Source organism: Stegostoma tigrinum, chromosome 11 (assembly GCF_030684315.1).
Source record: "Stegostoma tigrinum isolate sSteTig4 chromosome 11, sSteTig4.hap1, whole genome shotgun sequence".
NCBI lineage: Eukaryota > Metazoa > Chordata > Chondrichthyes > Orectolobiformes > Stegostomatidae > Stegostoma > Stegostoma tigrinum.
Window position 1 is genome coordinate 51,106,825 of NC_081364.1, and position 27,831 is coordinate 51,134,655.

Below are 27,831 nucleotides of genomic sequence, written 5' to 3' on the forward strand. Positions count from 1 at the left end.
GCTGTTGCATCCAGTCTCAATAAGATCTTTCAAGATATGGGTATTCTCAAATCTTACCTCCCATGTTTCCAACTTTCTGCTGTCTGAACTGAAGTAATGAGCTACAAATCATGTCATCACAGATGTCTTGCTGCCTACATTATCCTGTCACACCTTCCATACTGCGCTCCCCAACTCCCCACCACCACCTCACTAGAAGGCTTGCTTCTATTTTTCCACCTTCAGACACCCAAGAAGCTGCCTGGCTAATGCAGTCTCCTGAAAAATAGCTGCTTCAGACTCCTGAGGAAGAAACACAATCCTTTAGTCCATTTCAATTCAGGTGTCACCAGTTCCAGCATTAATGGAGCACTTATTTTAGTATGCAGCACAGAGTCAGGATCATCTTATGGAGAGGCATAAATGACCTTAGCTAATCTGGGGGACAGGATCATTTTGCTGTTCCTCTGACAGTCATGAAGTAGAACTGATTTCGGCAACAGGAAATGAAGACTTTAGTGGAATGGCTTATCCTGTTCTTGTTGCAGTCAGAATTCTGCAGTGGATCTGTATGTTAGACAATATTAACTCTTGTCATTGAAAAGACCATATTCAAATTTCAATTACTGACCAATTTGATTCTTGGCTAAGCTAAGTGCAAGCACAAGAAATTGGATTTGTACAGGAAAGAACTGCTATAATCTAATATGGATGGATAAAGGCTTTCTGTAACAGTGATAGAGTGAGATGTACATTTTCTTGTGAATTCACTGTTCCTGCATAACTTGCATAGTTACACAAACAAGAACAAGAATTTTTAATGATATTAATGAAAAGAAATGAGCAATGGACAATCTTTTGGAATGGGAGATTCTATTCAGGAGGATTGGGGGCAAACCATAAAATCAAATTTTTGAATGTAAAAATTGATTTTTCAGTTTGTGAAGTATCTATTTCTAAGGATATCATGGAGCCCCAAGTCTAGAACTATTGTGTTATGGAGGCTGCAAAGGGTATATTGCTGTTTCAGTGACCTGATTTGACCTATTTAGCTTTGTGATCATTTTTAAAGCCCAGGTGGCCTAATTTTACATCCCTTAACCTTCCGAGCAAAATCTTCTCGGATTTAAGACTTTGCTGGCCTACGATAATAATAAAGCGCTCAAGCTGAAATCCTGCTTTATTACTTATTATAAGGAAACACTAATGCCAATTACAGTGCTTCCGCCTTTTCCCAGCTGACATCAGCTTATTGAACACAAACCCGGGACTGAACCTGACACCTTGTTATTCCGCATGGCTTAATATCTGATCATGTGGTGCAGTTGTCTTCTAAGCTACGGGGCACTTAAAAACCCAAACTTTAAAACAGAAAACCAGAAAAACAGAGAACAAACGAATTCAATTGAATAGAATTAGGAATGGCCATTTGAAGCATGATGTTATGAAAGAAAACAATTGATCTCAAGGGAATGTATGTTCACCTTTACAGAACTGGAGGATCCACATATGTCAAAGCAATTCAATAAGTTACTTAAGATTTTACAGGAATGCAGCTACTCCTTATTGCACAACGGAAAAAGAAAACAAAACCTGCAAAAAAAAACAATTGATTTATTCCTGGTAGTGTTGGGAGCATCTCAAGGACTTCCTGCTTTTTTTATTCCCATTGTAGCATGGAGCCATTAACATCTAACTGAATAAATTGACTGTAAAATATCACACTAAGGCACACAGCTTGGTCCGTGAGCCCGAAATGAGATCCGATCCATAATCTTCTAATTTAGATGCGAGTTGTCCACCACTTAGCCAAGCTGATGCAACTTGAAGAAACTCGCAGACTGATTGCATTATTCACAATATGTCAGCCAATAAGTTTTGAACTTCTTACTTTAATTTTGATTTTAGCATTGTAATCAACTGCAATGCTTTGTGGTGATTTGTCATGGAACTAAACTAGTGAAGTAACATTGATAAATTTAATTCTTTTGACCATTTGATGTGATCGACCTCAGTGTTACATGCTGGGACAACCAAGGTGGTTTCCATAGTGACAGAATCTATGACATCACATACAGCCTTCACAAGCTGAGCTCCCAGCACTGTCTTCATAATAATTAAAAACCCAATTTTCCACATTACTTAGAAAGGAAGGCTAACGTTTGCTCTTTAAGTACCTAAGAAGGAAGCGTTATTATCACTGCAGAAGGTTTTAGTTAGAAAGGCATATGTTCTAAAAGAAATCGGAAAAGATGCTGCTAGCGTACACTACTATCAATTGCTAAATGAGTCTTTTAACTATTTTTAACAAATCGTTTCTAAAATAATTATTCTTTGAAAAGTAATTAGGTTGTCATGAAATTGCACTGCTGATTTATTATGCTGTTAGAGCAATACAGGAGATTATCTTCCAGATAGCTTTTATCAGTATGCAAAAAAATTTGCAGCACTCCTTCGGGCAGTTCTTTGCTGCTGTAATCTAGCTGGCTTGGTCAGTGGACATTATTCACTAAGGTTGAGTTGCTTAAACATATAAAACCCATTGCCATTGCATCGGAAGTGCATCACGGTTGAAATGCATGCTAATTTAATTGACAGTTGCCGGTAACAGTTCAAATTGTAGCATTGATCCCTAAAGCCACATATGATACCAGTGGTAATTCAGAAGATCAATTTGAATGAAGCACACACAATTATGTGAAATGGAATAAGCTTGTCTGTTCCATACCCATTAAGTAATCACATTTTCAATGCGACTGTTCTTACGAATGGGTTTGGTGCTTAATTCTTAACTGCAGCATTGTTATATAATAGTCTAGTGGATTTTTTTGAATTAAAATGGTTCATTGTCATACATTTCACTAATGAACTTCATGCTTGATGATAGTTCGCTTGCTGCATCTAATTCTTAGAAAAGGAGTGCATACTTGGAGATCCATACATGCCACCAATCAAACGGGTCTAAATTTTCTGCTTTGTACTTTTAGTACCTTAATGTTACAATAATGTGTTACAATGTATACTTAATCAATTATCAGTTCACATATGCAGAACATCACCTCACAAACTCTGCCACACTCCTATTGACAAGGTTTATAATTACAAATGTTAAAAATGTTGTCCTTTCTTTACTGGCTGTGTAGGTTTACTGGGTATGAGAGTTGATTCTTTGTCCTAATACAGAGCTGCTTAAGGCACTGATCCTTGATTTCTACTGAGTTTTCCACTGTAAAAGTTATAGAACAGTTGTCACCATGTAATTTGATTACATTTGGTTATCTTATTGTACAATTAAGGGATATTAATTCAGCCTTAACTTCATTGCATCAACCTTTCTAAATTGTTGGCCTTTGCTGTACATTGGTTTGTTTTCTCTTCACAAGAGGCATACGACTCAAAACCAACATGGAAAGCCAGTCTGTCATTTCATGATGGCTTCATTTCTTGGACACACAGATTATATATTTTAGTGGAAACCTCCTGAATTGTAGATTGGCTTCAGTCATTGTACTTTAGACTGGCCTGACAGCCTTTCTGAAGAGATGGCACAACAGTTTTTAAAAAAATTGGTTCTGTACTCCTACATGCTTAATCAGTAGAGTGCATCTTAATGGCTAATTACTAGGGAATATAATCTACCAAGCTTCTTACAATTATAAAGTGCACATGGCTTCTACATTTTGGGACTTCAGCTGTAAATGTAAGGTAGTAAAGGGAGTCACATCACCAGTTCCAATCAGAAACTAAAGTATACAAAATGGCAAAAAAAAACTAGTGATTGGCCAGGCACTTGAACATTTTTTTATGAGGAGCAATTGGACAGACTAGAGTTGTTTTCCTTAGAGCAGAGGAGATTGTAGGGGGACATGATTGGAATGTGTAAAATTATGAAGGGAACATAGAGTAGACAGGAAGGACCTTCTTTGTGACTGGGAATATATTTAAAATAAAGGGCAGGACATTTTGAAGGACATCTAAGTGAAAATGGTTTCACCCACAGGTTGGCAGAAACCTGGAAATTATTGCCTATAAGAATGACAGAATGGCTAAATTAGAGTCCATTACCAAGGAAGAAATAGTGGGGCATTTAGAAAAGCTTAATGCAATCAAACAGACTCCATGTGGTTTTGTGAAAGAAAAATCATGCTTCCCAAATTTGCTAGCATTCCTTGAGAATATCACAGTCGAGAAAGTGTAAATGGTAGATTTAGTGTATTTGGATTTCCAAACTGGGACAAAATATTTGACAAACTAAGGGGAATTAAAGGTACACAAGTCTCCAAGAGCTAATGACCTGCATCCAAATATTTCAAAGAATGTGATGGTGAGATAGTGGTGGCATTGATTGATTGAAATATTCCAGAATTTACTGAATTCTGTGAGAGTTCCAGCAGATTGGAAAACAACAACTGTTCAAGAACGGAGGGAGACAGAAAGAGGAAATCATAGGCCAGTTAGCCTATTATCTATCATTGGGTAAATACTAGACCCCATTATTAAGGAAGTAATAGCGGGACATTTAGAAAAGCTTAATACAATCAAACAGATTCAGTGTGGTTTTGCCAAAGGAAAATCATGCTTCCCAAATTTGCTAGCATTCCTTGAGAATATCACAGTCGACAAAGTGTAAATGGTAGATTTAGTGTATGAAATGTATCCCAGTTTATCGAGTAAGGCGAGGCAAATAATATCAGGGGTGTTTGCAAAAACTTTCAGTTCCCACATGGTGGAGGACAGCCAGTGTGTTCCAATTGTTGAGGAAGGGATCGAGGGATGAATGAGAAAACTACAGTTTCATCAGTCCAACCTCAAAGGTGGGGTTACAATTGGAAAACATTCCGAGGAACAGAATTGATCTGTATTTGGAGAAGCGAGGATTAACCAAGAACAGTTAGTGGTTTTGTTAAAAGATGGTCATGCCTGACCAATTTGTTTGAATTTTTGTAAAGGTGACCAAGAGTGTAAATGATGGCAATGCTTTTGATGTGTTTACTTGGATGTCTGGAATACTTTTAATGAGAGACTGATAGCAAAGCTAAGAGCTCATGGGATCCAAGGAAATTTGGCAAATTGGATCCACAATTGGCTGAGTGGCAGGAAGGCAGAGGGTGGTGGTTACAGGGTGTTTTTCCAACTGGATGTCTGTGTCCAGTGGGGTCCCATAAGGGTTATTGTTAGGGCCCTTGCTCCTTGTGATTGATATTTGTTGATTTAGATTTGAATGTGGAAGAGTTGATCAGTATGTTTGCAGAAGATACAAATGTGGTGGCATGATAATTGGCGAGGAGGATAGCCTTCGATTACAGGAGGATACAGATGGCTGGTCAGGTGGGCTGATCAGTAGCAAACAGAATTCAATCCTGATAAATGTGAGTTAATGCACTTTGGCAGGACAAACAAGGCGAGGCAATACAGAATGAATGGTAGGACCTGGGAATGTAAAGGATCAGAGAGATCTCTTAAGGTATCAGGACAGATGGATAAAGTAGTTATGAAGGCAAGTGATATGCTTACCTTTATTAGTTGAGACATGGATTTTAACAGCAGGGAGGTTACGCTGGAACTGTATAAAACATTGATTAGGCCATGGCTAAAGTATTGTGTGCAGTTCTCGAACTGAGATTTACCAAGATATTGCCTGGGCTGATAGGTTTCAATAACGACGTGAAACTGGACAGATTGTGGTTGAAAGAGCAACGGAGATTGAGAGTGTACATAATTGAGATGTATAAAATGATGATCCTGATAGAGTAGACAGGAAGAGACTTTGCCACTTGATAGATAGGTCAATGACCAGGAGATATAGATTTAAGAGAAGGGGTAGAAGGTAACAGAGATGTGAGGCAAAAGTCTTCTTTCTCTTAGAGGATGATGAGAATCTGAAACTCACCGCCTGTAAGGGAGTAGAGGCAGAAACCTTCCGAACATTTAAGAAGCATTTAGATGTGTATTTGTGATGCCAAGGTTCATGGGCCAAGTGTTGGAGAATGGGATTAAAATAGGTGAGTGCTTGTTGTTTCTGCTTTTGTCAAAAATGGACTGAAGGGCCTTTCTGCTATGGAGTAGATCCGCATCAGCCTAAGATAGCTAATTATCATGTGTTTCTTAGGGGCAGCACGGTGGCTCAGTGGTTAGCACTGCAGCCTCACAGCGCCAGGGACCTGGGTTCAATTCCAGCCTTGGGTAACTGTCTGTGTGGAGTTTGCACATTCTCCCCGTGTCTGCGTGGGTTTCCTCCGGGTGCTCCGGTTTCCTCCCACAGTCCAAAGATGTGCAGGCTAGGTGGATTGGCCATGCTAAATTGCCCATTGTGTTCAGGGGTGTGTGGGTTATATGGAGATGTGTCTGGGTGAGATGCTTCAAGTGGCGGTGTGGACTTGTTGGGCTGAAGGTCCTGTTTCCACTCTGTAGGTAATCTAATCTAAACTAGATGGAAGGTTATTCTGTTTCTTGTTGCCAAAGGGTGGAGCGCAGAGGGTGTCATCTTTGAAATTAGGTTACAGGCTTTCCTGCATTGCAGTGCATGTCACTGACAGAGGACTGGAATTTACAGGGCCCCATATTCTGTGCACACCAGTTTCGAAAGTGTCATCAGCCTGCTCAGTTGAAACCTGGTTGCCCTGCAAGCAATCTTAATTGCTTCAGAGTGGGGCCAGAATCTCCAGCTGAGGTGAATTCCTGCCTGAAAGAGCTGGGGGCCAGCCTCTAATGGCTAAACAGCTCTGTGGTCCCAGCAGCAGGCTTGAATGGTGGACCTGCCTGATGGCCCCCAGTGAGGTACAGGAGTTGGGGATGAGGGGAGGGAAATAGGTTTGATCAAGTAGAGGGTTAAACCTTGGGAGGGACATTCCTGATGATGGGCATAGGGCCTTCCAGTCCCCTCATACCCTCAAAAAGATGTATCACTCCCACCTCCCTACTCTAGCCCTCAACCTTTCTTCCTGACACCAGGGTGATAGCAGTCTTGTTTCTATCTTCCCTCATCACATTTAAAATCACTGCGCAGGTACAGTATGATCCTAAAATGCTTTATTGATTGAGCTCCTCTAAGAACAAATACACTGGTGGGGATGACACATAAAATCCCACCTTGAGATTCTGTGTGGTCAGCAGAGAGAAAAAGCAGCTTAATTTGTCAAATTACCACAACCAGATACCAGAGGGAAATGGTTTCTAGTCGAAGAGATATATCCTGCAACCTTCAACAGATTTGAAGTGATTTGTTCTGGCATAGTGAGGAGAAAAAAAGCATCATTTATTGCGAGAGGTAGATTTGAGCAACTCTCCAAAAACTGTGGAAAGTGCCTCAAAGTGGTTGTTCAAAGCTCCGACTCGGCGAATCATGGAAATGGGAATCCAATGAAAACAGTAAGTAACTGTAGAGCATTTTCAAAAAAGACCATTATTCTGGAGACAGCAATACATACACAGTATACAAGGAAAATGTCACTATCCGTTAAAGTATATGTTGTCGAACAAATGAAAATAATATTTAGTCAATAGTCAATTGAATGTAAAGTGTAAAATTTTACCATGGCATTCTTTCAGCTATTAACTAGAAGTTCAAATTTGTTTACAGTGTTCATGGTCTTAGCAGAGATCATTCCAATCTTCATTGCCGTGAATACCAATGTTGATAACAGCTCTTGACTCCTGTGTCTAAGTTATATGACCAGAGAATTGAGCACAAGAGGCAACTGACAAGGCTACTGGGATAGTATTTTCAGATGGATTGATACAGATGAATTAGAATATTTCATTCAATGTCAAGTTAAATACAGAAAGTATAACCAAGACAGGGACAGACAAAATAGGATTTTGAGAAGATAAAGATACAGATATACAGCTAAATATATTCCTTAATATCTTCAACAATAATCACATCCAAATCAACATTCTTGCCTCTTGCTGGCTTTTCTTCCTACCTCTCCTGCCAATATGGAAGATGGTAGCATGCTAATAATATCACTAGACCAGCAGTCCAGAGGCCAAGACACATACTTTAAAGACATGGCTTCATTACAACCCATGGTAGCTGTCATTTGTATAAAAACTGAAATTGAAATTTAGCCTCAATCATAGTGACCATTGAAACTATTATCAATTGTTCTGAATACCCATCTGCTTTACTAATGTTCTTCAGAGGAGAAAATCTGACATTCTAACCTTGTCAAATTTACATGTGATGTAACCACAGCAATGTAGTTGACTGTTAACTGCACTATGAAGTGGCCTAACAAATCCACTCAGTTTCAGATAGATGAGAAATACTTACCTCACAGTGACTTTCTCATCACAAAAAATCAAAGGTAGTGCATGAAGCTTCCCATATTATGGCCAAGTGTCAATTTTGAGAAGTTTCATGGAGGGTTTCTCTCTCCGAGACCTAGTAATTTTGCTCATGCAGTATTATACTGCTCACCCCAGTTGATGTACACCAGGTCTCCACTCTTGCACAGTCTTGGACTCATCAGCAGTAAAGTTACTCACTAATACCGGGTCTGTATGGTGATCACATGTAGGGTGCAATATTCAAACCTGAGCTGCATGCCCTTCCAGATGCTGCCAACCTGGTCTGAAGTAGCCACCTGCAATGTCTGTGGTCCAGAGAAACATGCAACAATGCCGCAAGAAAGTAGCTCTGCAAATGTCAGTGACACCATCATCTCTCTGCTTCCATACACTCAATCTAACTCTGCCTTTTCAGCCCTCCCAGCAAGGCCCATTCTTGCTACTGCAGACAGCATCTTCCCGCAGTGACTCTCACCCACTCCATCCCCCAGGCTTCTTGCCCTCTGCACTTCTTACTCGCTCACTCAGGACACTTTACCACATTTCTTGACAAAGTACAGACCAACCCCTGACTGACCATCATCCCCCCGACTTGTCTAAGGACAGCTCCTCTTAGACTTTCAGACATGGCCATTTGGTTCACGTACATTGAGGGTGTTTGCTGGCACATGCTATATAGCACTGTGCCAATAACCAATATGTTTGTGCCCTTTGACTGGCAAACGTGACAGTGCTCCTGAGATGCTGCTTGGCCTGCTGTGTTCATCCAGCCTCACATTTTATTAAGCTGCTTAGCTTTTTGCTCTTTGTGTTAAAAGGCAACACAATACAAGATACATATGTGAGCATCAAAGTAAGCACAAAGTGAGTGAGCACCTCAAAATCAAGCTGAGTGCCTGAGACACATCCGTTTCTGATGCATGAGATGGGTGTGAAGTGGTCTGGCAGATCAGTACAGTGTAAGGGGTCAGTGAGCTACTAAGTGCAGTACCGAAGTGCTGACTGTGATCATAAATTAGTCTCAGAGATGTGCCTTGATCATGTGGTGAGGCTGGTGCATGTCCAGTGCCACCCTATATGGATAGATGAAGCAGGAGGTTGCTGCCTGTAAAACATGCCCTGGAAAATTGGGAAATGCTACCTAAGAAATATGCCCAAAGGACACACCAGGGAAGTGCAGCTACCAGGTACGGAATTGTTACTGTCTAATTTCTTTCCTGTACCTGTGAAAATAGCAATCTGCATCAAGAAAACACAAGGGTAGTTAATAATGAGATGCAACTGCATGCAAAAAGCCCCTGAACAGTCACTGGCAGTGTATTCATCCAATCCTTGAAACTTAAGCAAATCATCAGAATAATCTCGACACTGAGCATCTTATTTCTTAATTCTCGCTAATATTTCCGAACTGTCTTGCGTTGCTCACTGTACCTTTTAGGAGCATACTGCAGCCCAATCAGTTCCATTTTAATCTTGTGTCTCCTTGTGCTTTAGAATTCTGCTGTCCAGCATTATTCAGGAACATTGGGAAACTGTATTTTCTAGCATCTCTGTTTTATTATTGTACCTCTGCTATTACATTGCTTTCAATCTTCTAGATTGCTGGACAGTTTAGCTACCAGACAGCAATTACCAAACTGTTTTTAAATCTTACAAATATATCACAATGAGGAAGCTGATAAGTGACTTAGATGTTATGAGCAGCAGCATAGATAACAGAAAGGCGTAGAGGACATCTTTTGTGCTGCTTATCTGCTTTCTAAAAGTATTGAACTTACAAGATGTATGTACTATTTTTAAACTTGTGTAATATTTAAATTACATTTTTGCTCAGTGTTAGGTGGGGTCAAAATATATGAACAGGCAAAGGTTGCTCTGTTTTTACAAAAAACAGACAAGGTGCAGATGTTACAATGTGATCTTCCCATACAGGAGCTAGTTAATGTGCAGAGAAACTCGATGCTTTAAATTATCAGGGGACTGGGGTCTTATCAGCTTGGCAACATAGAAGCAAACCAAATCATTACATGATATCATGATTCATTTGGGGATTGCAGATCGGGGTTGGATAAACCTGCCTTTTTGATCCATGACCAAGCCTTGTACACCTTATCCTAGTTATTGCCCTGAAAGTGCTGACATGACCACACAGTACTTGTGCTAAACTCAGAAAGCCAGTTTATGACCTGTCAGCTGATAAAATGATGTGATGAGCATCTTAACCCTTTTACAAGCAGAAAACTGCTTCAAGGAAACATAACATGAAATAATTGGGAAAGGTGCTCAGTCTGGCATTCTGACCTTTCAATCTTAAATGTGATGAATTTTGTTTGCACTAGGCAGTTGGCTTGCAGGATTAGCTGTTATTTAAGGAGGAACCGGTGGAGCATGAGTGCATTTCCTGTTAGTCAATTCCCACCAGCTGCAACAAATTACTGTTTAACCCTTGCACTTTCAAGGTTAGAAATTCACAATACCTAGAAATTCCTTGTGTTCAAATATCGGCATTAACAGGTTAATATCATCTTTTTTCAAAGGGTCTGAATCTTAAGGCCTTTTGACTAAGTGTTGAGTATGCTGGAGGGCTTTACGCTACAGGACTGAATGAGTTTCCTTGCTGAATCTTACAAAACTCACCACATTAATTGCCGTTCCAGCCTCTATGGCCGGTAACATGTCTGATTTCCATGCCATATTAATACATGACCTCCCTGGAACAACTCACTAGATATCCTGGGATTTGTAGTGTGGGAGCCATTTTTAAAAGATCACTGTGCACCCGGGCAACAGTATCAGTCCGGAGCAGCCCTGGACATTACAGAAGAGAGAAATCAGCATCCGTCCACACAGGCAAGATCCTAGAGGTCATGTTGGATGGGGTGGTGTACAGGCAAGACTTTCTCTTCTCAGAAGCAGCTGTGGACCCCACAATACTAGGCATACAGATCTGATCCAAAGTTGCCTCGCACCCCCCTCCTCAAAATTGAAGTACAAAAATGACCTGTAAATGGATCTAAGATGGATCTTACAGGGTGGGTTCTTTCAGGGTGACACACGAGAGATGCCAATGTCTGTGGATGTGGATGCCTGTGGCCTGAGTCCATATGCACATCCTGAGATGTTGGTGCCCAGCTTCCAACATGAAGATTGTTGAAAACAAGCAGTGTGCTGAATTTCTCTAGGTACTTGCTCCTGTTTCCTTGAGTTTTCCCAAAGTCTGGATTATTTGGCAGGCTTTGACAGATTGAAGTCTGGATGTTCATGAGGTGAGTTGTGACCGTGACAAGATAGATAATGAATTAATAATGAGCGTCAATTCGCATCTTGCTGGGGCCTGGCAAGAATTTTATCGTCCCACCTGTGAATAGCATGAAAGGTGAAGATATTTGTCCTCAAAGTCGAGATGGGCCTCACTACACTTGTCATCCGATCCTATCTCACTTATCGCCATAGACCACGTCACTCAGACCTGAATAAGATTACACCCTTGATTTTTATTTGCAGCCAATCTGTGGAAATTGTGAAAGTTGGACAGCATTGCACAATAACATATTTGGAGGACCTTGTAATGGAATGTATTTTGTTCATTCATGGGCTTTCGTACATACGTTACCATTTACTGCCTGTCCCTCATTGCTCTGAAACTGAGTTGCTTACTGGGCAGTTAAGAGTAAACCACAGTGATGTGGTTAGGAGTCACATATTTAAGGAAGACAAATTTCCTTCTCTAAAGGACATTGGGGAGCCAGATGGGGTCATCACTGGTTACATGGCCCCCATTAGAGTACCTTTTAATTTCCGATTTTTTGGTTGAATTTTATTGATTGAGCGCTTTCTTTCACCATCTGTCTTGGTGGGATTAAACATCACATCCTTGAACTTGCTCAGAGCTTACATGTTCAATGACACTGCTACTATGCCATCATGACCCTGGGTATGACCTATGGAGGCAGGGTTTTAATTTCAATAATGACTGCTTGAAATACCAGGGAGGCATGATTCATTTTTGTAACAAGTGAAGAGTGCTAAATTCTTTTTTGCTCCATCAGTGTTAACTGATTGGACTTCCAGGCTGAGTTTTCATTCTCAAATCAACATCTTAACTATTGTTTTAACTGACCTTTAATCTGTTTATGTAGTTCAGGAAACTAGTATTTTCCTCTGTCAACTATACGTGTGTAAAATGGAACCATGAGCGAGAGACTGCCAGTTGGCCCCTGGAACATGCCCAGCCATTCACCAAGGTCATGGCTAATCTGATTGTGGTTTCAAACTCACATTCCTGCCCACCCATGATACCCTTTGACTCCCTTGTTCGTCAAGAATCTTTCTATTTCTGACGTATAAATGTTCAATGACTCTATTGCCTCTGTACTAGGGTAGAGAGCTCGAAAGACACAGGGCTGTTTAGGAGAGAGAGTTTCTCTCCACCTTTGTCTTGAATGGAAGACCCTTATTTTTAAACAGTGTCTCCGAGTCCTAGAGTCTCCCATAACAGGAATCGTCTTTCCTGCCTGCATCCTGTCAAATTCCCTCACAATCTAATATGTCTCCATAAGATCACATTTTATTCAAACAAACTTCAGTAAACACAGGTCCAACCTGTCCAACCTTTTGTAATAGGACAACTCCCTAAATCTCAGGGGTTGGTCTCCTGACTCTTCTAAAGCATTTATATCCTTTTCTTAAATGAACAGATGAAAACTGTCCTTAGTAGTACAGAAGTGGTTTCACTAATGCCCTGCACAATGTAACAAAACATCTCTACTTTTATATATCACTCCCTTTATAATAAGTAATAACATTCCACTTGCCTTCCAAGCCACTTGCTGTATTTGCATGCTAACAATGTGATTCATGTAGCAGGACACCCAGATCCCTCTGTACTTGGGTTCTGTATTGTCTCTACATTTAAATAATATGCTGTCTGTTGTTACATGTTCTACAGTTTTGCCTCTGAGCACAAGTACACTCATGAAAATAGAGATGAAAAGTTAACCAAATATCACCAATATTATCACTCTAATAAAAATGTAAAATCAAAAAGCACGCGAGCAATTTTTTTCTTATTTTCCTTATAGTGTTCAAAAATTATGACATTTTCCCTTCATTTATGTACACTTATATTAAGTATTAACATGGAGTCATAGAGATCGAGAGTTCAGGAAAAGGCCCTTTGCCCCATTGTATCTGTGCCATTGTTTATTTCCCTTGCATCTTCAGCCCTTTGATCTCACCACTCTTTTAAGAAAATTAGCAACTTTACTAAAAACGAATTCCAAAATGTTTTATTTGATTTTCTGTACCAATAGGCAATCTAGCATCTAACCCAAGCAACCAATTTTTAAGGGATTAGGACATTACTTGGCTGTTCTGTTACTTACTGCTAAGCTAACATTTGTCATCATCTCACATGTAACCATACATTCTTTCGCAGAATCACTGGATAGCTACCAGCATGAGAAACCTTTCTGACACATTTTTGATGTTACTGTGATCAGCTATATTTCCCTATCCTGTCTAAGATCATCCAAATCACGACACATGGATTGAACCTAGAACCGTCACAAGTTTGTAGGGTTCGATTAGTAATGAAATTGAGGGGAATCACTACATTTTAGTTTTTAAATAGAAGAACCACATAAAAATTATACAATCAGTATAGCTTCATAAACACTTAAGTAAAATTTATGAACATTATAATGAATTGCGGAGGTACCCTTTATACATGAAAATTTCACAAAAAGCAAATCAAAATCAGAACAAAACTAATATGTTTACCTGTCATACGAAAGCAGTGAAATGGAGGTGCATGGAATGACAAAGAAGGTCTCAATCATAGCAGGAAATCAAAACCCTTTTTCATTTTTTGCCACAATATTTCCCCTCTCTGTTAAGTTCACCTTCCTCATTCCTTGTTTCTGTCCTTTGTCCCTCCCAATTTCTTGTTTTTCTTCGCGCCTGTTATGGTTTGTTTCTGTCACATCTTTTTTCCCCCTCTTTCTTTGTTCTTTCACTGTATGTTTTTACTTTTCTAATCTTTGCATTTTTCTTTCTTTTCCCTTCAGCTATTTTAATTTGCTCATTTGCAGCTTGGCATTAGGAACAAAAACACAGCATGTGGCCATGATATCGCTGCATGTTGTTACTCATTTGCAATGCTGATGGCAAACAAACAAGCAGAAAAACAAATACACCCAATGAACAAAGTAGGTGCTGTTTCTCATTGGAAAATTCTTTCTGTAGGATGTTATGCAAGGGAATGGCAAACCTCACTTGGCTCAAATGTTACGTAGTTACATTGCTCACGAAATAACATGTCATACTGTTGCTACGATATCTATAAGGTCAACATGTTCTGACCACTTTTTTATGTGGCATTTAATTCTGTTCCGAATCATTTCCTGTAAATAGTGTATTTCTTATCATGAATGTTTCAGATAATCTTTGTCAAAGCTATGCATTCCTATAGCTATAAATCATAATCAGGTGTGAGTCTGACTACGCAATACAATCGTTTTGCCATTATTTAATCAAAAATTGAGGCACTATCTGTCATCTTCTGACTGTGATGCTGATTTAGTTTGAAAAATGAGAGAGTTGAATCAGTATGGTTAAAATAGCCTGATGTGAACATCCATATTTTCTAAATATGTCAGTGCATGCACCAGGCAAATAATTTAGCACTCCCTTGTGCATGAACTGATTCAAACCAGCTCTCCGTATATACTCAGGGAATAACATTCAGTCATCTCACCTGAACTGGAAATCATCTCAGTGGGTTTGAAAGTATAAGTGAGGCATTAGTGCCTGTCACAATAGGCCAGTTACTACTATATCTAATAGTGAGACACTGCCCAAGAGTGCAGTGGGGCCTATGTAATTTCTTGGGAAATGTGCATTAAACCACTAAATCAGAACAATGCATTTGTTGATGAAGTCCTCGTCGGTTTGGTGACCTTTATTTGTATTGGTTTGTCCGCACAGATTCAGTGTTTGGTAATTTCTAATTTTGAAATGCTCTGTCCATCAGGGTGGAGCATTAACAATGGTATATTAACTGAAAATGCTCATGCGTGGAATTTAGCTGCAAGAATGTATTAGTGCATCTATCCAAGGCTTTGACTCTAACCCGAGAATGCATCGGCTTATGGAAGCTACAGAAACAATCTGCTGATTTATAGGTAATGTTAGTGATTCTTATTAACTGATGTTGGTCGCATGGTGAGAAGAAGTGCAACGAAAAGAATACTGATCCATAAGTACCATTGTGTATATGGCAAGACCAGTATTTGGTCCGAAGCCCTAAAATCCTTGTAAGGCTAATAAGAGCAGCCTTCTTAATTCTGAGTCAGAGGGCAACATGTACTGCTTCACTGCAATGATGTCAGCGCAGTTAGTACAGTATTGGGAGAGTTATGTGCTGTTGGAAATCCTAGAGTCATATAGTACAAAAGAGCCACTTCTCATTAAATATCATCTTTCATATCAGTTAAACTGGTCACTTGGATGTAAAGAATATTCGGAGAGGAGGGGTGTTCTGCTATTATCTTGAGTAATGCTGATGCCTCAATTAATGCCTCGAAAACTGGCACCAATAATAGCATTTGTGGGACCTTGCTGTGTGCAAATTAGCTGCTGTGATTTTCTGGATTGCCCTATTGCTTGTTCAAAAGTAAGCTATTTGCCTTTGAACCAATTAGCATTTTTTTGGTTCCTTGGATTGTGGATGTTTCAGATCCCATCCCAAATTGCCCTTCAGAAGATGATAAGTGTGAGGTCCAAGAAGTCGGGACCTCACTGCAGAATTGCTAGCCTCTGATCTGCTGTTGTTCCAACAGTATTCACATAATCCGGCTCAGTTTTTATTTCCTTTTATCCATTTGTGCGAATGTGGTTATCGCTGGCTGGCCAGCATTTGTTGCCCATCCCTAATTGCCCATGAGAATGCAGTAGTGACCTGCATTCAAGAATCGCTGCAGTTCACTTGCTGTGGGCTGACCCACAGTGCCATTAGGGAAGGAATTCCAGGATTTTGATGCAGCAACTGAGAAGGGACAGCGATATATTTCCAACTCAGGGTGGTGAGTGACTTGGAGGGGAACTTGGAGGTGGTGGTGTTCCCATATGTCTGATGCCCTTGTCCTTCCAGATGGAAACGGTTGTGGGTTTGGAAGGCGCTGATTGTGGATCTTTGGTGAATTTCTGCAATGCAGCTCATAGATAGTACACACTGCTGTTACTGAGCGTCAGTGGTAGAGGGAGTGAATGCTAGTGGATGCAGTGCCAATCAAGCGGGCTGTTTTGTCCTGGATGGTGTCAAGCTTCTTGAGGGTTGTTGGGGCTACACTCAACCAGGCAAGTGGAGATTATTCCATCACACTCCTGACTTGTGCCTTGCAGATGGTGAACAAGCTTTGGGGAATCAGGAGGTAAGTTACTTAGAACATAGAACATAGAAAAGTACAGCACAGTACAGGCCCTTCGGCCTACGATGTTGTGCCGTGGAATAATCCTAATCCAAAAATAAAATAACTTAACCTACATTCCCCTCAATTCACTGCTGTCCATGTACATGTCCAGCAGTCGCTTAAATGTCACAAATGACTCCACTTCCACAACTACCACTGGTAAACTATTCCATGCGCTCACAAATCTCTGGATGAAAAACCTCCCTCTGATGTCTCCTCTATACCTTCCTCCTAACACCTTAAAACTATAACCCCTTGTGGCAGTCAATCCTGCCCTGGGGAAAAATCTCTGGCTATTGACTCTATCCATGCCTCTCATTACCTTGTACACCACGATCAGGTCACCTCCCTTCCTCCTTCTCTCCAGAGAGAAAAATCCGAGCTCAGTCAACCTCTCCTCGTAAGACAAGCCCTCCAGTCCAGGCAGCATCCTGGTAAACCTCCTTTGCACCCTCTCCAAAGCCTCCACATCTTTCCTATAATAGAGCGACCAGAACCGGACACAATATTCCAAGTACGGTCTCACCAAGGTTTTGTAGAGCTGCAGCATAACCTCGCAGCTCTTAAACTCGAACACCCTGTTAATGAAAGCCAAAACACCATATGCTTTCTTAACAGCCTTATCCACCTGGGTGGCAACTTTGAGGGAGCTATGCACTTGAACACCAAGATCCCTCTGTTCCTCCACACTGCTGAGAATCCTGCCTTTAATCCTATATTCAGCATTTAAATTCGACCTTCCAAAATGCATCACCTCGCATTTATCCAGGTTGAACTCCATCTGCCATTTCTCAGCACAGCTCTGCATACTGTCAATGTCTCGCTGAAGCCTGCAATAGCCCTCGATACTTTCAACGGCACCTCCAACCTTTGTGTCATCAGCAAACATACTAACCCACCCCTCAACCTCCTCATCCAAGTCATTTATAAAATCTGCAAAGAGCAGAGGCCCAAGAACAGAGCCCTGCGGGACACCACTCAGCACTGAGCTCCAGGCAGAATACTTACCATCTACTACCACTCTCTGCCTCCTGTCAGCCAACCAATTCTGAATCCAGACAGCCAAATCACCCTGTATCCCATACCTCCTGACTTTATGAATGAGCCTGTCATGGGGAACCTTATCAAATGCCTTGCTGAAGTCCATGTACAGCACATCCACTGCTCGACCCTCATCAACCTGTCTCGTGACCTCCTCAAAGAACTCAATAAGATTTGTGAGGCATGACCTGCCCCTCTCAAAGCCATGCTGACTCCCTTTAATCATGCTATGCTTTTCCAAATAGTCATAAATCCTATCCCTCAGAATTCTTCCCAAAACCTTGCTGACCACAGACGTAAGACTGACTGGTCTGTAATTTCCAGGGATTTCCCTATTCCCTTTCTTGAAAAGAGGAACAACATTTGCCTCCCTCCAATCTTCCAGTATGACTCTCGTGGAGAGTGAGGAAGCAAAGATCTTCGCCAGCGGCTTAGCAACCTCCTTTCTCTCTTCCCGGAGCAACCTAGGATAAATACTTGCCGTGGTATTCCCAGCTTCTGACCTACTCTTGAAGCCATGGTGTTTATGTGGTGATTCCAGCTGAGCTTCTGGACAGTGATAACCCCCAGGATATTGATATTGGGGTTTCAGTGATGATAACACCGTTAAATACCGAGGGGCAGTGGTTAGATTACCTCTCATTGGTGATGGTCATAGCCTGGCATTTGTGTGACATGAATATTACTTGCCACTTGTCAGGTCGAGCCTGGACATTGTCCACATATTATTGTGTTTGAACATGGATTGTGTAAGTATCTGATGAGTTGTGAATGGTACTGAACATTGTTCAATCATCAGTGAACATCCCCACCTCTGACCTTATGATGGAGGGAAGGTCATTGATGAAACAGCTGAAAATGGTTGGGCCAAGAACACTACCCTGAGGAACTCCTGCAGAGACGTCCTGGAGCTGGGATGATTGACCTCCCACAACCACGGCCATCTTCCTGTGTGTCAGGTATGACACCAAGCACCAAAGAGTTTGCCCCGATACCCATTGTTTCCAGTTTTGCTAGGGCTCCTTGATGCCACACTCAGTGAAGGCAGCCTAGATTTCAAGGGCTGTCACTCTCCCCTCACCTCTGGAATTTAGCTCTTTTGCCCATGTTTAAACCAAGGCTGTAATGAGGTCAGGAGCTGAGTGGCCCTGGTGGAACCCAAACTGGGCGTCACTGAGCAGTTATTGCTTGATAGCGCTGTAGATGACACCTTCCATCACTTTGCTGATGAGTGAGAGGCTGGGTTGGCTTTGTCCTGCTTTTTGTGTACAGTACATATTTGGACAACCTTCCACATTTTCAGATCGGTACCGGTGTTGTAACTATACTGGAACAGCTTGACTAGGGAAGCAGCAAGTTCTGGAGCACAAGTCTTCAGTACTAATGTCTGTAGCCTTTGACGTATCCAGTGTATCCAACTGTTTTTTAATGTAAAGTGGAGTGAATCGAATTGGCTGAAGACTGGTGTCTGTAATGCTGGGGACCACTGGAGGAGGCCGAGATGGATTATCTACTGGGCATTTCTGCCTGAAGATTGCTGCGAATGCTTCAGCCTTAACTTTTACAGTGAAGTTCTGGCCTCTTTCATCATTGACTATGAGGAGCCTCCTTCTCCAGTGAGAGATAGTAAAACCTGCCGATGCTGGAATCAGCGATGACACAGTGTGGAGCTGGAGGAACACAGCAGGCTAGGCAGCACCAGAGGAGCAGGAAGGTTTCTGGTTGGGATACTTCAGAAATTGGGGAAGGGAAAGTGAGCTCTGAAAGGACTCACTTTCATCCCCCTCCGTTCACATATCAATGAATACCACTCACGCTTGGACGTCGAACGGTTTTTCTGCTGCCTCCACCTCCGCACCTATTTCTTTAACCGTGAGTCTCTCCTGCTTCCAATACACCCCATCCTCCTGCACACCACCCCAAGGTCTCCGACCCTCCTTCACCCTCTTCATTTGCAACTGCCATTGCGATATTGATCGCCTCAACCTCTCCACCCCCTCACTCACTCCAACCTCTCCCCAACGGAACATACAGCCCTCCGCTTCAACCCTACCCTCACTATCAAACTTTCAATAAGGGAGGCGCAATTGTGGTATAGCGCACTGACTTTTACATCACCAAGGCCAGGTGCCAACTGTCTGACATCTATTCCTATCGCCCCCTTGATCATGACCCCACCCCTGACCAAAGCATCATCTCTCAGACCATCCATAACCTCATCACCTCAGTTGACCTCCCACCCACAGCCTCCAACCCTGTACTGCCCGTTTCTATCTCCTTCCCAAAATCCACAAAACGACTGCCCTGGCCACCCCATTGTCACTGCCTGCTCCTGCCCCACTGAACTTATCTCTGCTTATCTCGACTCTATTTTCTTCCTCCGGCCCGAGAACTCCTCACCCATGTCCAGGACGCCACCCATACCTTCCACCTCCTTGAAGACTTCCAATTCCCTGGATCCCAACACCTCATCTTCACTACGGACACCCAGACCCTACACACTTGCATTCCCCAAGCAGATGGTCTAAAAACTCTCAGCTTCTTCCTTTCCTGAAGGCCCAAGCAGTCCCTATCCACTGACACCCTCATCCGCTTCACTGAACTTGTCCTTCCCCTTAACAACTTCTCCTTCAACTCCTCCCACTTCTTACAGACTAAGAGGGTGGCCATGGGAACCCGCATGGGCCCAAGCTATGCCTGCCTCTTCATTGGACATGTGGAACAGTCCCCCTTCAGCAGCTACGCTGGCCCTATACCCCACTTCTTCCTCCGCTACATCAATGACTGTATCGGCATCACCTCGTGCTCCCACGAGTAGCTTGAACAGTTCATCAACTTTACTAACACATTTCATCCCAACCTCATGTTCACTCGGACCATCTCTGATACCTCTGTCTCCTTCCTACATCTCTCTGTCTCCATCTCTGCTGACCACCTCCAAACTGATATTTATTTCGAGCCCACCTAGAGCTACCAAGACTTCACCTCCTCTCACCCACCTTCCTGCAAGAATGCGATTATCTACTCCCAATTCCTCCGCCACTGCCGCATCTGCTCCCAGGATGAAATGTTCCACTCCCAAACATCCCAGATGCCCTCGTATTTCAAGGACCTCAACATCCCCCTTTCAGTTGTTGAAAATGCTCTTGATCGCAACTGTTGCGTTTCCTGCACATCTGCCCTTACATCTCCTTTCTGCAACAAAAACAAAGACAGAATGCCCCTTGACCTCAAGTATCACCCTCACTAACCTCCAGATTCAAAGCATCATTCTCCACCACATCTGCCACCTGCAATCTGACCCCACGACTGAGGATATAGTTCCCTCTCAACCGTTATCTGCCTTCCGGAGGGACTGCGCCCTCCAGGACTCTCTCGTCCGCTCCACATTCCCCACTAACCCCGCCACCCCGGCACCTTTCCCTGCAACCACAGGAAGTGCTACACCTGCACCTACACCTATCCCCTCACCTCCATCCCATGCCTCTCAAAAAACCTTCCACATGAAACAGATGTTCACCTACACATCCGCTGATATGGTCCATGGTATTTGCTGTTCCCAATGTGGCCTCCTCTACATCAGTGAGGCCAAGCGGAGGCTCAGAGACCACTTTGTAGAGCACCTTGGCTTTGTTTGCGACAAACGACAACACCTTCCAGTAGCCAATCACTTCAACTCCCCCTCCCACTCCCTGGGCGACATGTCCATCCTGGGCCACCTCTAGTGTCACAACGACGCCACCCGGAAACTGGAGCAGCAGCACCTCATATTCCACCTTGCGTGCCTATAGCCGAATGGTCTCAATGTGAACTTTACAAGTTTCAAAATCTCCCCACCCCGGCCTCACCCCATGACCAACCCTCCCTCTCATCCCTGTGTCCTTGACCTATCCACCTTCTCTTTCACCGATCCGTTTCTCCCACCTCATTGGCCAATCCCCACCACTGCCTACCTGCACTCACTTATCACCATCCCACTAACCTTCCCCAGCCTCACCCCTCCCCTCTCTATTTATCTTGGAGATCCCTTCCCTCTCTCCCATTTCTGAAGAAGGGCCCCAACCCAAAATTTTGGCTTTCCAGCTCCTCTGATGCTATCTGGCCCACTGTGTTCCTCCAGCTCCACACTGTGTTGTCTCCTCCTCCAGTGAGTTGTTTAATCATACACCACTATTTACAACTGGCTATGGCAGGACTGCACAGCTTATATCTGATCCATTGATCATAGGATTGCTTAGCTCTGTCTATCACTTGCTGCATATGTTGTTTGGCACGCAAGTTGTCCTGTTTGGTGGCTTCACCAGGTTGACACCTCATCTTCAGGTATGCCTATGCTGCTCCTGGCATGCCCTCCTGCACTCTCCATTGAACCAGGGTTGATCCCCTGGCTTGATGGTAACGGTTAAGTGGGGGATATGGCAGGCCGTTAGGTTACAGATTATGCTGGAGTACAATTCTGCTGCTGTTGATGGCCCTCAGTGTCTCATGGATGCCCAGTCTTGAGTTGCTAGATCTGTTTGAAGTCCGTCCCATTTAGCACATTGATAGTGCCACACGGCATGTTGGAGGTTATTTTTAATGTAAAGATCGGACTTTGCCTCCACAAGGGCTTTGCACTGGTCACTCTTAGCAATACTATCTTGGACAGATGCATCTGCAGCTGGCAGATTAGCAAGGATGAGGTCAAGTATGTTTTCCCTCTGGTTGGATCCTTTGCCACCTGCTGTAGACCCAGCCAAGCAGCTATGTCCTTTAGGACCTGACCAGTTTGATCAGTAGCCTCGCTGCTGAGCCATTGAAGTCCCAACCCAGAGTCCATTTTGTGCCCTTGCCATCTTTAATGCTTTCGCAAAGTGTTGTTCAACATTGAGGAGCTCCAGTTCATCGGCTGAGGGATGATGATATGTGGTAATCAGCAGGAAGTTTCCTTGCCAATGTCTAACTTGAAGCCATGAAACTTCATGGTGTCCGTAGTCAATGTTGAGGACTCCCACAGCAACTCCCTCCAGGCTGTATACCACTGTGCCACACCCTTTGCTGGGTCTGTCCTGCCAGTGAGACATGTCATATCCAGCCATGGTGATGGTGGTCTCAGTGGTAATCCTCGGGATAATAATACTGGGGGGATCAATGTCAGATAATGTGAAGGGGCAAACGTTGATCTTCTCTTGTTTGCGATGGTCATTGTCTGGCACTTGTTTGGTATGAATGGTACTGGCCATGTATCAGCCCAAGCCTAGTATCGTCCAGGCCTTACTGCAGCCAGACATGGGCAGCTTCAGCGTCTGAGGAGTCGGAATTGGATCTGAAAACTGCAATCATTAGTGAACATCCCAACATCTGATGTTATGATAGAGGGAAGCAGCATCTCTCTTCTGGATTTCAGCTCAAAATGTTGGTCAGAATCACATCAACTTCAAATCTGGCTGCCTGCCGGGAAAACATTCTGGTGCGGCTTTCATGAAGTTAAGATTGGAAGCCCCACTTTGAAAGTGCCAGAGTTAGATGATGCCCACTACTCAGATTACACAGAATCACTCACCATCCTGACAGTGGAAATGTATCACTATTCCTTCACAGTCACTGGGTCAAAATTGTGGATTTCCTCTCTCAGGGCATTGTGGGTCTACCTACGGCACCATGGGCTACAGTGGTTGAAGAGGCAGCTCACCACCACCTTCTCAAGGGCGGGTAGAGACAGATAATAAATGTTGGACAGCCAAGAAGCCCCTGTCCATGAGTGAATATAAAGTTGCTGCATCCAAATATACTTGTGATGGCTGTAAAGCTCATTCCTTTTTGATAACACTCCAGACAAATAAGAGCAATTGCTATTTCCAGATATTTTCAAAGAATTGATAAAAAGACATGTAACACTCTTGTCCACATTCTAGTGCACTTTTAACTGAAGCCAAATGAGATCATTACATTGCATTAAAACCAAAGAGGCTTAAGGATAAGCAAAGGTAATTTGTACCATCAAGGCTCATCACTGTAATAATCTACTTAGTAACAGTTAATATATTTCAAAAGTAATTCATTGTCTGAAGTGCTATGAGATACTTTTGCATGAGATATCTCCTTGCAAGTGTGTATATTATTCATCACAGCTCTGTCATGTTGACAATCTTTTCATAGAAAGGATTTGGAAAAATGGGTACTGAAAGGAATCTACAAGTTTACCTTGTAATTATAAAAACATTTAATTCCTGTTGTTTTGGAAAGTCTTTAATCATCTCTCTCTTGAGAGAAAAATAAAAACAGATAAAGATACAGAAAGTATTACAGAATTTAATGTAGAATAATGGGAGGAATTCCCAGCCAAAACAGAACAGCAGGAAGTGTGAAAAAAAGAACAAATAGTCGAAATAATTTTGTTTAAATCAAGCCAGTGTACCAGCTCATCTGGGGAACCAACGTAGGTCATTATTTCGGATTACTGTCAGCAGACAAAATTGTATTGATCAGACTGGATGAAATTGAACAAGAATACTGCAATGTATGTTCACTCGCTAAGAAATAAAACAGCTTTGTGATTTGCATCAAACCTTAGGTGTTTTCTCAGTTTAGTCTGTTCTGTGAACTTGTGTTTCACAATACTGCGTAATTAGGGTGAGATAGCCACAGCATAGCTTCAGGCCTTTGTCGGTGCCCAGCTATCTGTTTCTCACAGATGTCTTGTCTTGGTGAGGAAGGGTAGAAGAGCAGAGGAACACCAGAAGCTGATACTAACGATGGAGACACCTTTCAAGGTAGCACCACTGAACCATACAGTATTACAGCTAGAAATAGTTAATTTAGTCTATCATGTCTATGTTGTTTTTATGCCAGAACAAAACTAACTAATACTATTGCCATGATAACAAAGTGTGGAGCTAGATGAACACAGCAGGCCAAGCAGCATCTTAGGAGCACAAAAGCTGACGTTTCGGGCCTGGACCCTTCATCAGAAAAGGGGAATGGGGAGAGGGTTCTGAAATAAATAGGGAGAGAAGGGGAGGCGGATAGAAGGTGGATAGAGGAGAAGATAGGTGGAGAGGAGACAGACAAGTTAAAGGGGCAGGGATGGAGCCTGTGAAGGTGAGTATAAGTGGGGAGGTAGGGAGGAGATAGGTCAGTCTGGGGAGGACAGACAGGTCAAGAGGGTGGGATGAGGTTAGTAGGAAGGAAATGGAGGTGCGGCTTGAGGTGGGAGGAGGGGATAGGTGAGAGGAAGAACAAGTTAGGGAGGCGGGGACAAGCTGGGCTGGTTTTGGGATGCAGTAGCGGGACGGCAGATTTTGAAGCTTGAGAAATCCACATTGATACCATTGGGCTGCAGGGTTCCTAAGAGGAATATGAGTTACTGTTCCTGCAACCTTTGGGCGGCATCATTGTGGCACTGCAGGAGGCCCAGGATGGACATGTCGTCTAAGGAATGCGAGGGGGAGTTGAAATAGAAGTAGAAACCATGTGGAGGCTTGGGGACTGCTTTGCAGAACATTTACTCTCGGTTTGCAATAAACAACTGCACCTCCTAGTCGCAAACCGTTTCCACTCCCCCTACCATTTTTTAGATGACATGTCCATCCTGGGCCTCCTGCAATGCCACAATGATGCCACCCGAAGGTTGCAGGAACAGCAACTCATTTTCCTCTTAGGAAGCCTGCAGCCCAATGGTATCAGTGTGGATTTCACAAGCTTCAAAATCTGCACCCCCCCCCCACCCCTCTGCATCCCAAAACCAGTCCAGCTTGTCCCCGCCTCCCTAACTTGTTCTTCCTCTCACCTATCCCCTCCTCCCACCTCAAGCCGCACCTCCATTCCCTACCCCCTAACCTCATCCCGTCCCTTGACCTGTCTGTCCTCCCCGAACTGACCTATCCCCTCCCTACTTCCCCACCTACACTCACCTCCACAGGCTCCACCCCCGCCCCTTTAACTTGTCGGTCTCCTCTCCACCTTTCTTCTCCTCTATCCACCTTCGATCCACCTCCCCCTCTCTCCCTATTTATTTCAGAACCCTCTCCTCATTCCCCTTTTCTGATGAAGGGTCTAGGCCCGAAACATCAGCTTTTGTGCTCCTAAGATGCTGCTTGGCCTGCCTTGTTCATCCAGCTCCACACTTTGTTATCTCGGATTCTCCAGCATCGGCAGTTCCCATTATCTCTAATACTGTTGCCATGTTCCCTTCAACACTTTTTCAATTTTCATTCATACTTCACTGTCCATTTTAGTATAAGTTACACTAAATGTATTGTATCCCATTCATATCTATTTTATTTACTATGGATTGTAATATTCTACATAAGTAAAGAGCCATTAATCTTCTTAATTACTTGTTGTACTTGCATATTAACTTTTCGTAACTGCACTAAAAACTCTGCGAAATCACTGGGCACCATAGATCTTTCTGCACTTCAGAGTTCAGCAGGCATAATATGTTTAAGATGTCTGCTTTTTTATTCTTCCAGTGAAAGTGAACAACTCGCATTTTCCCATATTATACTCTGTCTGGCAAATCTGTACTTATTCACTCAATCTATCTACATCCCTCAATAACCTGCTTATGTCTTCCTCACAACATACTTTCCAAACTATCTTTGCGTTATCAGCAGACTTAGCTATCATGCCTTTGCTCTCCCTATTGAGAACATTGATGTAACGTGATATAGAATGTATCATTTATATAGATTAACGCTGTTTAATGTGGCATTTGGATTTTGAATTTGAGGCGTGTGAGTATTGTAGGGGTTTGATGGTTACCTTGTCGGTCTTTCTTAGGTCATAGTGTGGAATTTTATGGTAGATCATCTATGGTAGGTGAATATTATGAAGATTTATGGTAGAATTGTGCAAGAATTCCGGCAAGGTCTGGTCTCAGTGTTGGAAGCAACCCATGGCATCTTTTATGCATTTGGTAAGGTAAGTTTCTCATGAAGTAATGGTGAATTGCCAAATAAACAGGAAGACTTTTTTAGTCTGGAGATAACGAACAACTTCTTCAGCCAGACAGTGGTGAATCTATGGAACCCACTGCCTCAGACGGCTGTGGAGGCCAGGCTATAGAGTATGTTTAAGACAGAGATAGATAGGTTCTTAATTGTCAAGGGGATCAAAGGTTACGGAGAGAAAGTGGGAGAATGGGGTTGAGAAACTTATCAGCCATGATTGAATGGTGGAACAAACTCAACTGGTTGAATGGCCTAATTTCTGCTCCTATGTACAATGGTCTTATGGGGCTTGGACATGGTCAGACATATGCTGTGGGTGGTCAGCTTTAGAATGTTCTCCACATAAGGGGTGAGTATCCAAATGTTGCATAGTTTTTACTCTCTCTCTCCTATTGAAGGATGTTTTCCTCCCTGCGTAGAGAGAGGTAGGTGAATTGAGAGATGAAAATGTGTGGTGCAGATGAAGATCTGTAATAGTGACAACCTCTCTCTCAATATCAGCAAAACTAAAGAATTGGCTATTGCCTTCACTAAGAAGGGAGGAGAACATGCCCCCAACTACATCAACGGAGCAGAGGTTAAGAAGGCTGAGAGCATCAGATTCCTACGGATGATAACTGGCAATCCATCCTTGACTTCCCACCTGGATGCGATGGTCAAGAAAGCACAACAACAGACCTTCTTCCACAGGCAGCTCAGGAAATTTGGCATGTCCGTAAGGTACCTCACCTACTTGTTTTGGTGCATCATAGAAGGCACACTGTCCGGGTGCATAACGGCCTGGTATGGCAACTGCTCTGCCCGGGACCGTATGAAACCACAGACGTTTGTGTGCACAGCCCAGACCATCGCAGAAGCCAACCTCCCATTCACGGTCTCCATTTACATGTTTCGTAGCCACGGAAAGGCTGTCAACATTATCAAAGACCCATCCAACCCCAGCAATGCTCTTCTACAATCTCTTCCAATCAGGCAGAAGATACAGAAGCTTGAACACACGCATCAGCAGGTTCAAGAATCACTTCTTCCCAGCCATTATTAGACTGATGAATGAACTCTCTAACTTCAAATAGTGCTGATCTAGCTAATGTTGATTTTGCCTGGTGCACATTCTA

At 42.8% G+C, this 27,831-nt stretch overlaps 1 protein-coding gene and 1 long non-coding RNA gene across 10 annotated transcripts in view; one reads left to right on the forward strand and one right to left on the reverse strand.

Moving 5' to 3' along the window:
• Positions 1–27,831, forward strand: part of fhit (fragile histidine triad diadenosine triphosphatase) — a 985,246-nt gene that overhangs the window by 810,037 nt on the left and 147,378 nt on the right. The gene's annotated exons all lie outside the window — the stretch shown is intronic.
• LOC125460197 (uncharacterized) overlaps positions 1–27,831 on the reverse strand; it is a 59,834-nt gene that overhangs the window by 4,303 nt on the left and 27,700 nt on the right. The window contains exon 1 of one of the 2 annotated variants that reach the window (XR_007249217.1): positions 14,053–14,174. The exons of the other annotated variant lie outside the window; for it this stretch is intronic. This is a non-coding gene — a long non-coding RNA (uncharacterized LOC125460197). Of the gene's footprint in view, positions 1–14,052; positions 14,175–27,831 lie in introns of those variants that run through there. 2 annotated transcript variants of the gene reach the window in all.